The sequence below is a fragment of the Pantherophis guttatus genome, chromosome 1, assembly GCF_059756535.1.
Source record: "Pantherophis guttatus breed Tessera chromosome 1, ASM5975653v1, whole genome shotgun sequence".
Lineage (NCBI taxonomy): Eukaryota > Metazoa > Chordata > Lepidosauria > Squamata > Colubridae > Pantherophis > Pantherophis guttatus.
In genome coordinates, this window is record NC_142063.1 from 196,250,564 (window position 1) to 196,264,646 (window position 14,083).

Below are 14,083 nucleotides of genomic sequence, written 5' to 3' on the forward strand. Positions count from 1 at the left end.
AGATGGAGAAAAAAAGATCCATAGGCAAAATAACACTTATTGCACTCTGGGTCAGACTTCTCTCCTTGAATTTCCAATAACTTCTTTACTCAGGAGGAGGTTTTTGTTGGGTTTTTTTTTTTTTTTGGCAGGGGTGATGGTGATTATGGTGTACATCCATCCATCTTCTCTGAATAGAAGTCTTCCAGAAGAGTGACAGTCCTACAAAATTATTTGATGGAGGTTTCTATCTAAAAGTTTTCTGTTATAAGACACTACTTTAGATGGCAACATCTATGAAAACTTAAATATCAGTATCCCAGGAGATTGATGGTCCTTTCAATGAGTGAGTGAGTGAGTAAGTGAGTGAGTAAATATTTGAACTCCCAAACCTGCCCAGTCACCACAGATTTGGGAGAGTGGCTGGTGACTACTTATCCCACTGGTAGCTGATTCTGGTTGAGAAGACAAAGATGGCACAAATGGTAGAAGCATATGAAACTTCTGTTCACCCCTGCAGGCAAAAAAATTTCACCTTGGAATTATTCTTATTGTCTGAGACGATTCCTAGTTCTATTATTTTTTTTATCATTTTCATTTACACTCACTAAATAAGATAATAAATACCCTGGATGGCAAGTGAAGTTTTAAAGCTTAGAGAAAGCTATAGCTTTATTAAAACACTTTACTAAAAAGAAAGCCAACATAAAATTTCCAGTAAAACATGGACCTAGTGCCAGGTCCAAAAATTAGTATATTCATCTTGCATCAGAAAGAAATAGATACCAAGTGAATTTTAATGCATGCTTACATAATCATTGATTTATAGTCAAAAAAGCACCTTCCAGAGTTACTAAAAGCTGGTTCTGGAACAGTGCCAGAAATTGGTTCAGTCATCAATGTTTTTCATACTTGATTTTTTTTTTTCTCGTATATATCTCAACTAGATGTATCTTACATGTCTAGGTCAGAAAGAAATAAAAACAACACCATTTTTTTTTCAAAAGCTGCACAACACTTACCGTATTTTTCAGACTATAAGACCTTCCCCCCCCCAAAAGGGGATGAAAATTTGGGTGTGTCTTATACAACGAATGTAGTCCCGCCCATCCACTGGCCGCCACCCTTTGGCCTCTGCCTCCCAGCAATTTACCTCCTTGTAGCAAGAAGAAACAGCCCATTTCAGCTTCAGCACAGCCTAATTAGCACACGTTGATTGTCAGTTGGATCGGCCTCCCAACTCTCAGCTGTTTCAGGCTGCAGGGATTCCCATTGCCTATTGCTGCGTGGGCCTCTGCTGCTTGCTGCAAGGAGGTAAATTGCTGGGAATAGATTTTTTTTTCTTGTGCTAATCAAGCTATGGTGAAAATGAAAATGAAAGTAAAGCAGGCTATTTGCTGTTTGCTGCAATGAGGCAAAATTTCTGGGAGGCAGAGGCAGATTTCTTTTTCTTGTTTTTCTCACCAAAAAAGGTGTCTTATAGTCCGGAGCATCTTATACTCCAAAAAATACGGTAACTTGAATTCTGTGTGAAAGAGGGGCCACTAAGCCACATCCCCAAATTCGCAGCTGCAGACTTTAAGGATCATTCTCCTCTCTGTATTTGGCTTTCTTGAAAGGATGCACCTGATTCACACAGATCCTAATTCCTGAGCCGATGCTTAACTGTGTAATAAATATCACAGCGTATCTAGTGATCTTCATTTATCTCAAAGCAGAGCCATAGTTAAAACCTGAATGAGACACTACCAGAAATGTGAAGTTGAAAAATATCATAAATGAAAGCAATATGAGACTCCTACTGGGAGTCTGGCAGCATATAAATGTAATAAGTTATTATGGTTGTTCCCACAGTCAGCCAGATGTTTAAATTGGATTTGGCATTTTTATCCACCTAGTGAGTCCTTCCCAAGGACCTGAGATAGGCAGATGTTCTTGTTTTTCAACTTCACAGTTCTGGTAGTCTTTCATTCAGGTTTTAACTGTGACTCTGTTTTGTAGATGACCAGGCTGAGCCCAAGGGAGGGGTCAAACGTGTCATCAGTCACGAGTCCCTTTGGGCCCACAAGAGATATCTAAGTCCAGCCCACTTTGAATTCCTCCTACTCTTATCTCTTGTTAATTTCTCTTGGCCGTTAGTAATTCAGATTCTTGTAGAGAGCTCAATCTTACAATAAATCTTTATACCAATTTGAACTATCTAAATTGCCTGATTTTCCTGGCACTTGACAGGTGTTATAGGTTTTGTTACAGAATGTAAGCTGTTCCAAATAAAGCTGCCTTCTGCAATTGACTGATGGAGATTTGGTCAATGTCAATGGTGTTCAAATGGTGCTTCAGATGTTTTGCTATTGCATATGATAGTGGTGCAATAATCAAGTGCAGTATTGCAGGCAACTTTGCCCACAACCTGGAGTTCAATCCTGATAGGGCTCAAGATTACCTTAGCCTTTCATTCTTCCGAGGTCAATAAAATGAGGACTCATATTGTTGAGGGCAATATGAAAATACTGACATTGTAATACACCCAAGGAGTGCTGTAAAGCACTATGGGGCAGTATATAAGTCTAAATGCTACTACTATTACTATTGTTACTCTATTTGCTTTCTTTTGTCACAGTCGTTCTACTTCTATTTGCAGGTATTTATATTTGGTGGAATTTTTTTCAATTCTTTCTCTTCCATTCTCCTGTCTTCAGACATGTCCATTATCCAGACTTTTTTGTCTTTCTTTTCAACAATTGTTAAGTCTGGGGTCTTATGTGGTGAGTGGTTGTCTTAATTTTAAATATTAGTACCACCACCACCACCACCACCACCACCACTACTACTACTACTACTACTACTACTAAGCCATTCCCATACAGTGGCCAAGTCATACCCATCTAGTGACCAGCGTTTGAGTTTAAATTGAGGAAACTTAATTTACTTTATGCAGTAATACTTTTAAAACAATAAATAACCTGCTGAGTTGTGGTTGATTTAAATCAGGAGTTGTTCTTTGCTTACTTAGTTTTGGTACAAAAGCTGAATGTTTCTTTTCTAGGATGAGCAATTGCTGAGCCATTTTTGATTAACTATGGCTGTGGAGTTAAAGCTTGAAAAGATGTACTGTATGCATAATTTCATGGATGTTGATACATTCTTTGAAAAATGTCCCGCATCTTTTTTACTTTTGTATCTAGCTGTTGTCTGCTCAAGCGGTTATCATAATAAAATAAAGTTTCAGTGCTTCTTGCATTGCTTCCAGCTGTCAGATTTTGCATCTGGACTTAACATGAGACTGAGCATAACAAGTACTGTTATTGCTACCCTTTGCTCATTTGAAACTGTCATGCATAGCTGCTCTAGTATGAGATCTGACCTTGTATTTCAGCAGCTATATCGGAAGACATTAACAGTTATTTTTTTCTGCTTGTTTTGGTTGGGTGCCTAACTCTTTCAACTATATCTTTCAGCAGAGACGACCCTGGTATTTTGACCTCCAGCAGATGTGACCTTTCCAGAGTTGTCAAAAAAAGACCCCCTCCCCAATAGTGAAGATTTGTGCTTCTAAAGACAGGAATGACTCTGTGAGCTTGCTATGCCCTTTAATTTGTGCTGTGATAGATGCAGAAAAGAAGATGATTAGTTTCAAGTATAGGTCAGCTGCTTGCTTTAAGACAGGATGGTGAAAATGATAGTTCCATGGCAATGGTGGCGAGGATAGATGTGCACTAAATAATCCCAAATTCTGCAGAGAACTCACATTTTGGAACATGATTAATTTATGCTGTGTCTGTATGTTTACTAAGAATAGCATGCTGTATCTAGATCATACTCTTTTACCTGCCCCAAATAGGTTAAAAGAAGGAGAAATGAACTTTATTTAAAAACACACACTGTGGGATTACAAAAGAGTTCTGAAGAGAAATTAGAAAACCACAGGAGGAAAGGGGTTATTACGAAAAATTAAAAGATCATTTTAGAAGTCCTGATTTTAGACATGTTTATGCCATTGTTTCAGAAATCAACAATTATTACAGCAAACAAAAAGATGATTTATCCTTATCATTTATAATTTGGCAGCCTGGATCATATAACTACGTCACTTGTATGATTTAGTCACTAAGTCATTATGTATTGTATTCAAGCAAATATAAAGAGATGTAGTATTTGTGGCACATGTGTATTGTGGTTGTTGCTAATTACATTTATAGAATGCCAAATCTCTAATGACTCTCAGTGGTTTAAAAGAAAAACATAAAAGAAGCAATATATAATAGGAAGGTGTACAAATAAATCATCCAGAACAAATGATAACACAGAGTAGCATTAACCCTACCAAACTAAGATGGAGCCAAGATCCAAATTCCCTCTAAAAGAGCTGTGTCTTGAGTGGCATCCATCCCTCAGGGTGGGATACTAGATGCCATCTTTAGTCCCCCTCAAAGTAGAGCACTGATAACAGTTTCTTTCAGATAGATGAATTGGCCCACACATTTATAATGGGAGAATGCAGTCCCACAGATAACTTGGTTAAATTGCAAACCCAAGGCCATTGGCAGCTAGTGCAAGGCCTGCAGTAGTGCTCTAATGGGCTCCCATCAACAATTCCCGGTCAGCACTGGATTGTTCCACTCTGAAGCAACTGCAGCTTCTGAGTTGCAACACAGTTCCCCTAGTCTCACAGCCAGTCCAGACGGATACCATGACTGAAGGTCCTGTAAATTGCTGAGAGGATAACTTCTTCTGTAGATCTAAAAGGACCTGTATAGATCCACCTTTTCCATCCAAGTACTGACAAAGGCCACCTATTTAGGGCAACCAGTGCTCCCTATGATTAAAAAGTCTGATGAAACATCAGAAATATGGGAAGGGATAAAACAATGACCCTAATCAAAGTAAACATAGCAACAGCAGCAGAAATTAACTCCCTACCCCAAATGCCTTCAGCCAGGGGTGAAATCCAGCAAGTTCTAACAGGTTCTAGAAAACTGGTAGCGGAAATTTTGAGTAGTTCAGAAAACCGGCAAATACTACCTCTGGCTGGCCCCCGAGTGGGGTGGGAATGGAGATTTTGCAATACCCTTCCACTGCCACACCCACCAAGCCACACCCACAGAACTGGTAGGGAAAAAATTTGAATTTCACCCCTGCCTTTAGCACCCTGCAAGAGGCTAACAGGGTTGGAGGGGGGCATTTGGATTTCAGGGACAATGCTATTCTATAGGGCTATCACAGAGAACATTGATTAATCTAAATCAAAATGTATTGTTTTGACAGCAGAGTTGGGTAAAAAGCCTGTGAAAGGAGATTTCTGGAGGTGGGGGGAAATTAATACTGGCTACCTTACAACCTGCCTAATAAATGTTTTCAGTAGAACTGGGGATAACTGGCCTTTTGAAATTCTTTTCCAAGTTTGTGAGCACAGATTTTGAGAGAATAATTTCTTTTAATTTCTCCAGGGAAGAAGAAGTTGCCTAACGATGTTTCAAGGGCAAGCCTCTCCTTAATCATAATACTGTAGCAGCACGATCTTGAAACAAAAAGAAACCTCATAAAATGAATCCCTTCATAATGTCTTCCCTTGCAAGTTAAGGGTGAAAAGCCGGAGAAGCTGCAGACCACTAGAGAGAAGATAGGACAAGCAAAGGCAGAGCTTTTACAGACAGCCTCATGATCATCTTGTACTAAACTAAGTGAAAGATCCACATTCTACCCAGGAGAATTTCCCTAAAATATTTTCTTTTCATTTTTTCAGAAGGAGAACTGTTGGGAAGAAAAGTTGGCTCCCCCACCACCCCCGCTAAACAGCTAATACAATGCCCACCCCTACTTTTATTGCAAACTAGTGGTTTCTAAGACAGTGCATTATATTAAAAGAATGGTTCATCAATATAGGTTGTTTTTTTTGTTTTTTTAAAGAAACTGTTCCACTTGCTTTGCTTTTTTTCCAGGCTTCTCAGAATATACAATATCTGTCCACTTGATAAAAATGTAGTTATATTCACACTGTGCTTATACTGGTAGATATTGGAAAGTACTTGAGAGAAGCCGGAAGGCCACCTAGCTATTTCATAAAAATACTTCTGCCAGGATGATAACAATGAACAACTTCTACTTTAAAATTCTTCTTTATATGAAGGAGATTTAAGGAAAGATTTTGGTTGCAGCCTTTGGGAAAACATTCTAAATTGTTACGGCTGGAAAATAATATTTGAACACACAGTGAATTAATATCTGAATTTAAATTGTTAGACCTTCCAGATGTCAGGGTTCCAAGTAACGGCCCCAACGAAAGAAAACTCCAAGGCTAGGATTTCCTCAAAGCTATAATTTATTAGAGATGTCATAATGGCACATCTGGGAAAACCTGAATTTGAAAGCTTCCAAGGTTTCCCCACCCAAAGGAAAGTTCAAGTCCATCACACGGTCCAATCATAGCACGGGCTCAGCTGGATAGGCCGCCCAACTCTAGCCTCCCTGGTGCAGGGCAAGATGGCCTTGACTTTCTGAGAGAAGAATGTTATTATGACTATACATCAACCATGCTCCATACAATCCCCACTCCTGGTTTCCCACACTAGGAAATGTGGCAGGCCTGAAAGCACAACGGCAGAAATGGCTTCCAGGCCTGACACCAGAGCAGCAGGGGCAACCTGCTGCCAAAAATCACATATGTCCCTCTATGGCCTGGTTTCTTTTCAGAAACTGATATCTATGGCTGAAAATATCTAGGTATCTGTTAAGTTGGGTGAATGAGGACACAGAAGCCAGGTCGTGAGTAACAACAGCTCTTTACTTCATGATGTGAATCCAGCAACTGTTACAGTAGAGCAGCTCCCTTTATATACTTAACAGGCCAGGGAGTCAACCAATCAGCAACAAACATTAACCGTTCAAACTTCCCGCCAAAACTATATACATTACACCCCTCCCTTCCCAGAAGGCACTTAGGCTATACATTTGCATACAAAATCATGCAGGTGACCAGGGTGTGTCCATACCCGGGTTGACCTGCGCAGTTCAGTCTGAGGCGTGGCGTCGAGCTGGTTGGAGGGACCTTTTGTCTCTCCCAGCTCCGCCAATGGAACCTCCTGGATTTCGCTGGGGGCGTTGACTTCTTTGGCTGGGCCCGGTTCCTCGAGAGGGTGGTGCTGGACACTGAAGTTCTCAGATGAGTCTTCCAATCATTTCGGGCTTGAGCTAGCTGTTGTGGGAAGGTTTTGGTAGTTAGGGACTGGAATTACTGAGTGGTTTTCTGGTTTTGTGGCTAATCTTTTTCATAGCTGATCTATGTGCCTGCGCCAGATTGTCCCATCTCCCATGTCCACTGTGTATGACTTTGGACCGGTTATTTCAGAAATTGTCCTGGCTAGCCATAGGGGTCTGTTTGCATAATTCCTCGCAAACATTGGCGTCCTTATCTGGAATTTCCTTAGCTTCCTATCGGCTCCCTTGAACCCATCGGGGGAATAGTTTGGGTGTAGCCGGTCCAGGATGCACCTAAGCTTCCTTCCCATTAGAAGTTCGGCCGGACTATGTCCGGTGGTGGTACATGGTGTGGAACTTATCTACCCTGGCTTGCCAGTCTCCTGGTCCTAACCGTGAGAGTGCTTCCTTAGCCATTCTCACGAACCTCTCAGCCAGTCCGTTACTGGCCAGATGAAAAGGTGCAGAAAGTGTGTGCCTGATTCCCAACTCCGCCAGATACCCCTCGAATTGGGTGGCGGTAAACTGGGGCCCATTGTCTGACACGAGCATGTCAGGTAACCCATGGGTGGCGAAAAGTCTCAGAAGCACTTTGATTACTGCTTCGTCAGTCGTGGAATTCATTAACCTGATTTCGACCCATTTGGAATAGGCATCGACAATGACCAGGAATGTTTGGCCGTGAAAGAGGCCAGCAAAATCTATGTGGATTCTAGACCAGGGACCTTGGGGTCATTCCCATTCCCTTACTGGTGCTGTGGGTGGATCTGGTCTGGACTCTTGGCAGGGTTGACACTTCCCCACCCATTCAGTGATGTTGTTGTCCATCTGTGGCCATCAAACATAACTCCTGGCTAGCCCTTTCATTCTTACAATTCCGGGGTGCCCATCATGTAACATACGCAATACCTTTTTCCTTAAGCATAAGGGTACAATGAGACGATCCCCCCACAATAAGCAACCCCCTTGCATTGACACTTTGTTCCGTTTAGGTACAAAAGGTTTAAATTCCCCGCCTTCAGTCCTTCCCGGCCACTCCCTCGTGAACCAGCTCATTACTGTTTTCAAGACATGGTCCTTAACCGAGGCTCTCATCACTTCGGCAGAAATGAGAGGTCCTGAGTCCAAAGTGTCAATTAGTAAGACTAGTACTTCAGGGGTTGGATCCTTTAGGACGTCTGGTAGCGAGCAGCTGCTGAGGGCATCGGCATGCCCCAAACTCAGTCCGGGTCGATGGACAAGGCGATAGGAGTACGCCACTAGAAAGATTGCCCAACAAGTCATTCATGGAGACAAAGCAGCAGGTGTGGGCTGATCCCCTGCCAGGAGGCCCAAGAGCGGTCAATAGTCTGTGACTAGTTCGAAATTCTGCCCAAACAACTACTCGTGGAACTTCTTTACTCCCGAGATGGCTGCCAGAGCCTCCCTGTCCAGTTGGCTGTAGTTCTGTTCAGCGCTGGACAGGATGCAGAAATAGTAAGCGATGGGTGCCTCTAGTCCATTCGGTAGTCTGTGGCTCAAGACGGCCTACTCCAAAAGGGGATGCGTCACAGACTAGAACAAGGGGAAGTGTAGCATTGTACTGGATTAGGAAACTGTCTGCAGACAACAGTTTTTTCACAGCAACAAATGCGGCAGCTTCAGCCTTTCCCCAGACCCAGGTTGCATTCTTGGCCAATAGTCTGTGCAGGGGTTCAGCTACCGTTGCCTTGTCTCACAGGAATATGGCATAGGAATTTAGTAGACTCAGAAAAACTTGTAATTCAGCCTTGTTTTGGGGGGTTGGCACATTCCTAACAGCCCTTATCTTGCTTTCGGTGGGGTGAATGCCAGTTCTGTCCACCCTGTACCCCAGGAATTCAACAGATGGGACTGCAATCCTGCATTTGTTTCGCTTGAATCTGAGGCCAGCCTTCCTGAATTTCTCTAATACTTGTCTCAACTGGTCCCCCAATTGTTGTTCATCTGCTGCAGTAATAAGGACATCATCGAAATAGGGAACTACCCCTGGAAGTCCTTGCAGCAGACGTTCCATCGTGCTTTGGAATAAGCCAGGGGCTATGCTGACTTCGAATTGTAGTCTAGTACATTTGAAGGCACCTCTGTGAGTTATGATAGTCTGTGCCTCTGCGGTAGCGCCATCTACCGGTAGTTGCTGGTACGCCTGTGCAAGATCAAGTTTTGTGAAAATCTTGCCAGGGCCCAGGGAGTGAAGCAAATGGTGCATGATGGGAACCGGATAAGCGCTCTGCTGAGGAGCCTTATTGATCGTGCATTTGTAATCAGTGCAGATGCGCACAGACCCATCAGGCTTAACGGGGGTCACTATTGGAGTTTCCCATTTGGCGTGGTCGACGGGAACTAGCACCCCTTGCTTAATGAGCTTATCCAGTTCAATGTCAATGTTAGTGCGAAGGGCACTCTCCTAGCTTTTAGCTGGACTGGGGCGACGTTGGGGTCTAAGTTAAAAGAGATAGGGGTCCCCACATACTTGCGCAGGCGATCGTCGAAAACGTCCTGGAATTCTTGCATCAGGCCACTCACAGCCTGAGGGGCTGTGGACTCCGGTGACTCCCATTCCCAGGGCCTTAAACCAGTCCAATCCCAGGAGGCTCGGGAGGTGTCACTAACCACAATGAGGGGTAGCTTCTTCTGGTACTCTCCGTACTTGACCTGGAACATGCCTACTCCTTCCACAGGAATGTGGTTCTTTTGGTAGTCGTGAAGCCGTACTCGCTGGGGCTACAGTTGGCATTTCTTCAAGCTGGGTATTGCCTTTTTCAGGGTGGCCCAGGACATGATGGATAGAGATGAGCCGGTGTTGATCTCCCTTTTGCACGGGCTTCCTTCTATCTCCACCACGGTGTGTAGCTTCTTTTCAGGAGCCGTACTTGCTTGACCTATTGTGGTGCTGCAGGTCTCATGGCTTTCGAATTTCGCACCCTTCATGTAGTTGCCATATTTGTTGGCCTTCTTGTGCTGTGCCAGCTCGTATTGGCTAGATCCACTCTTTGGCTTGTGGCTGGGTGGTTGGCTGGCTCTGCACACCCTTGCCAAATGTCCCTTTCTGTCGCAGTGCCTGCAGACGGCTTCCATGAATTTGCAGGTCTGTTGTTGGTGGGACCCTCCGCAGCTCACACAGACCTCTTGGCGATCCCTCTGATCACATCTGTACTTTTCTGTTTTGAAGACGTCTTCATCAGACTCTTCCTCGCTATCGGTCTGGGTTGCCTCACGGTGCACAGGGGTCAATTTTGGTGTCGCTTGCAGTGGTGCTGGTCGTTGCAGGGTCTCGCAGCCTTTGTGGAGGATTCATGTGCTCTTGCTTCGTCAAGAGCGATGTGGAGGGTCAGGTTTGACTGGGCTAGCAGTCTTCTCTGTAGGCGAATATCTCTAACACCGCAGATTAGTTGCTCTAGGAGCGCATCATCAAGGTCTCGGTACTCACAGTGCATTGCAGCCTTACGCAGGGCAGCCATGTAAGCGCTGATCGGTTTTCCTTCTCGCTGCAGCCGCTGGTGAAACTCATACCTCTGGATGAATTTGGAGGGTACCGGGGAGTAGTGTGCCTTTAGCGAGGCTTGTAAAACCTGCCACGGTACCGACTGAACCGGGGTCAGCTCAAATAGTGACTCAGCCATGTCGAAGACTTCTGGGCCACAGTGGCTCAGGAAGAGAGCTCTTTTTCTGTTGTCGGAGAGGCTTTGTAGGTCGCTAGCCTCAAGACAGCATTCGAATCGAGCCATATACGACCCCCACTTTTCTCTGGCTAGGTCAAAAGGCTTTGGCGGTGTGAAAGTAGGCATCGTGGTTGTCTCTCTGGGTACTGAGCTCATCCACCTGGCTGGATTCGTGGTTATCAGCTCTTTTTTCCTAGGTTCTCGTTTGCCTCAAAATCCCATCTTTGTCGGCAATGTTAAGTTGGGTGAATGAGGACACAGAAGCCAGGTCGTGAGTAACAACAGCTCTTTACTTCATGATGTGAATCCAGCAACTGTTACAGTAGAACAGCTCCCTTTATATACTTAACCGGCCAGGGAGTCAACCAATCAGCAACGAGCATTAACCGTTCAAACTTCCCGCCAAAACTATATACATTACAGTATCTTGAAATAATTAATCCATGACAATCTCCACAAGTTTAACATGGCAACAAAAAGCAACCTTCCACTTAGATGTCTGACATTAAAGTGGGAATTCTCACCTGGCCAAGCTGTTCCTAGCTGCCAAAAACACTGGTGGCATAAGAAGCTGGGGTTTTCTCCCAATAGATCCCTGTAACTGAGGCATTCAATGCTAACTGGTATAGATGTATACAACCACATTTCCATTGTAGTGAAACTGCAAACACAGAAAAGCATGTACAGGAGAATTAAAGAAGACCAGGCTAGCAGGGAGTCTAGATAAGGCCATTCCTTGGCATTCATTATTTCTACACTCTGACTGCTTTGCGACAAAATCACTCATTAATTAAACCTTGAAAATGTAAAAAACCATTTAAAAAAAAGTATTTTACATTTGTAAAGCAATAAACAAATGAGCACATTGTCCTGTGCTGCCTAAAGGTGAGATTTTTAAAAGAAACTGTTTGGCAGATCTAAAGATCTCAAATTTAAATGCCCACATTTACCCTCATTACTAAAGGAGCATTGAGTTAAGTTATGATATTTACACAACCTGTGAAGGATAACAATTGAGGTTGAAACCATAAATGTAAGGGGTAAGTACAGTACACAACAGCTACATTATATGGGAACAATGAGAAGAGTGAGTATTGGCAATGAATGAAAGTTTACATAATTTTGAAAATGCCACAGCCAAGGGGAGTTGACTACCTACCATTTTCTCGCTTTTGCCTCTTGCTTTGTGACTGCCAAGCTCATTATAGTTCATCTCTACCGTTGCTCTAAATTGCTTACAGATTAAACCAAGGCATTGTAAGTTTTCCAGTCCTGCTTACATGATGCAAAAATAACTTATCTATGCTCTTAACTCTTTTTCTTATTTAAATATTCCAAAACTTTCTTAGAATCCAAGAACATATTGTCAAGAAAAGATTAGCATGTGGAATTTCTTCCCTACAGGGCTAGTTCAAAACTGCTCTACTTCTTGATTTAAAACCAAAATAAAACCAGCTTTACACAGTCACAAGGCAGCTTTCCTTTAAAGAATTAAATTTGGAGTTACGCATATCTTTTTTTCAAGATCAAATATTACATTCTTATTATTATGCTATCCTGGGGGGGGGGGAGCGGAATCTTACTAGTTTTACATAAAATGCTAGAAAATGATTTGTTTCCCAATCCCGCCCCCAAGTCCTGTTATGTTGCTTCACTGGGTTGATGGGAAGATGTTCCAGGAAGAATGAGTAAAGTACACCTGGGGAGAATACCAAAAGAATATATTCCCCAGGGGAAATTGTAAATATATGTGTAAGTATTTTTATGCATTATTATTGATTGATTGATTGATTGTTTTGATTTATATGCCGCTCTTCTCCAGAGACTCAGGGCGGCTTACAATGCGTTAAGCAATAGCCTTCATACTTTTGTATATACCTGCTTAATAGGGCTTTCGCCCCCCCCCCAGCGGTATTCTTTTTTATACAAAGTCAGCTTATTGCCCCCACAATCCGGGTCCTCATTTTACCTACCTCGAAAGGATGGAAAGCTGAGTCAACCTTGAGCCTGGTGAGATTTGAATTTGCAGTAATTGCAGACAGCTGGTGTTACTTAACAGCACTTTAGTTTGCTGCGCCACCAAGGCTCTTTTAAATATCTTGTTTAGCTGTGTTTTGTTCTTGTATATTTTTCCTTTTTTGGGGGGGGAGTTTATATTTTAACTTTGTGAATATAATAAAAAAATATTTTTAAAAAAGAATACACTCCCAACAGAATCACCCAATATATGAAAGTCACTCCACAATGAAAGATGAAAATAATTGACTATACATTGACAGGATAGAAAGAGTCATGATGCTTTTGAACTTTGGCGTTGGATAAAACTCTTTGAGACTATTATGGGTAGTCAAGGAAACAGATGGAGAAATCAATCCAGAATTCACTTGAAACACAAATGACTAGGCTCATATTATCATATTCTGGACACATGAAATGAAGACCCAGATCCTTGAGAAGTCCAAGGATCTGGGAAAGAAAGGAAAAGATATCTAGCAGCAAAGCAGATGGACTCAATTATGGGTATATTGTTGGAGACCAGAAGAGACACTCTGGGAACAGATCATCTTGGACCAAGTGTGTGGTTGTTCAGAGCCAATACAGATTTAATAGGCCACAATAATTAATATTTTAATAATAATTTACTGACAAAACACACACACACATTGAGTTTATAAACATGCAGAACTATAGAGTATTATAAACTGCAAATCCTCCGTTCTTGTAACATAAGGGAACAAAAGGGTTATGTACGGTGTGATTCACGAACCCAGTTAATGCATTAACAGGAGAACAATTGAATGGTATGTTCGTGATTAAAAGGAAATGGTTGTGAAAGCTGAAACAAGTTTTCTTATTTAACTGATTCATTTCCAATACCAACAGTCCACTTGATAAAAACTGAACAGTGATTTATATTTAGAGGCAAAGAAGTGCTTCAGACAACCTGGGGACAGGTTGAATGGCTTTAAACCAAGAACATATTTTTCCCCTCCATCATAAAGCATTAAGAACTTCCAAGCTGTGTTGCTTTTGGGTGCCGCTGTTTTCCAACTTACCATCTTTTTTTCAGTTCTGAAATTCTACAAAGTCTTACTGTGTATGTTACAACTGTTCAGCGATTAAGGCTATCTATTTAACCATGACATATTTTACTATGGTAGAAATGCATGGTTTCACACTTCCAAAATTAGGATGAAGCTGAGAATCAGGAGATATAAAACATGAGCCAG

At 42.4% G+C, this 14,083-nt stretch overlaps 1 protein-coding gene and 1 pseudogene across 5 annotated transcripts in view; both read right to left on the reverse strand.

Annotated features, from left to right (window-relative positions):
* Positions 1 to 14,083, reverse strand: part of MACROD2 (mono-ADP ribosylhydrolase 2) — a 1,140,895-nt gene that overhangs the window by 195,661 nt on the left and 931,151 nt on the right. The window lies entirely within an intron of this gene.
* LOC148116716 (uncharacterized) lies at positions 5,873 to 10,979 on the reverse strand (annotated as a pseudogene). The gene has a single exon (XR_015731255.1). The product of XR_015731255.1 is annotated as an uncharacterized LOC148116716 (transcript).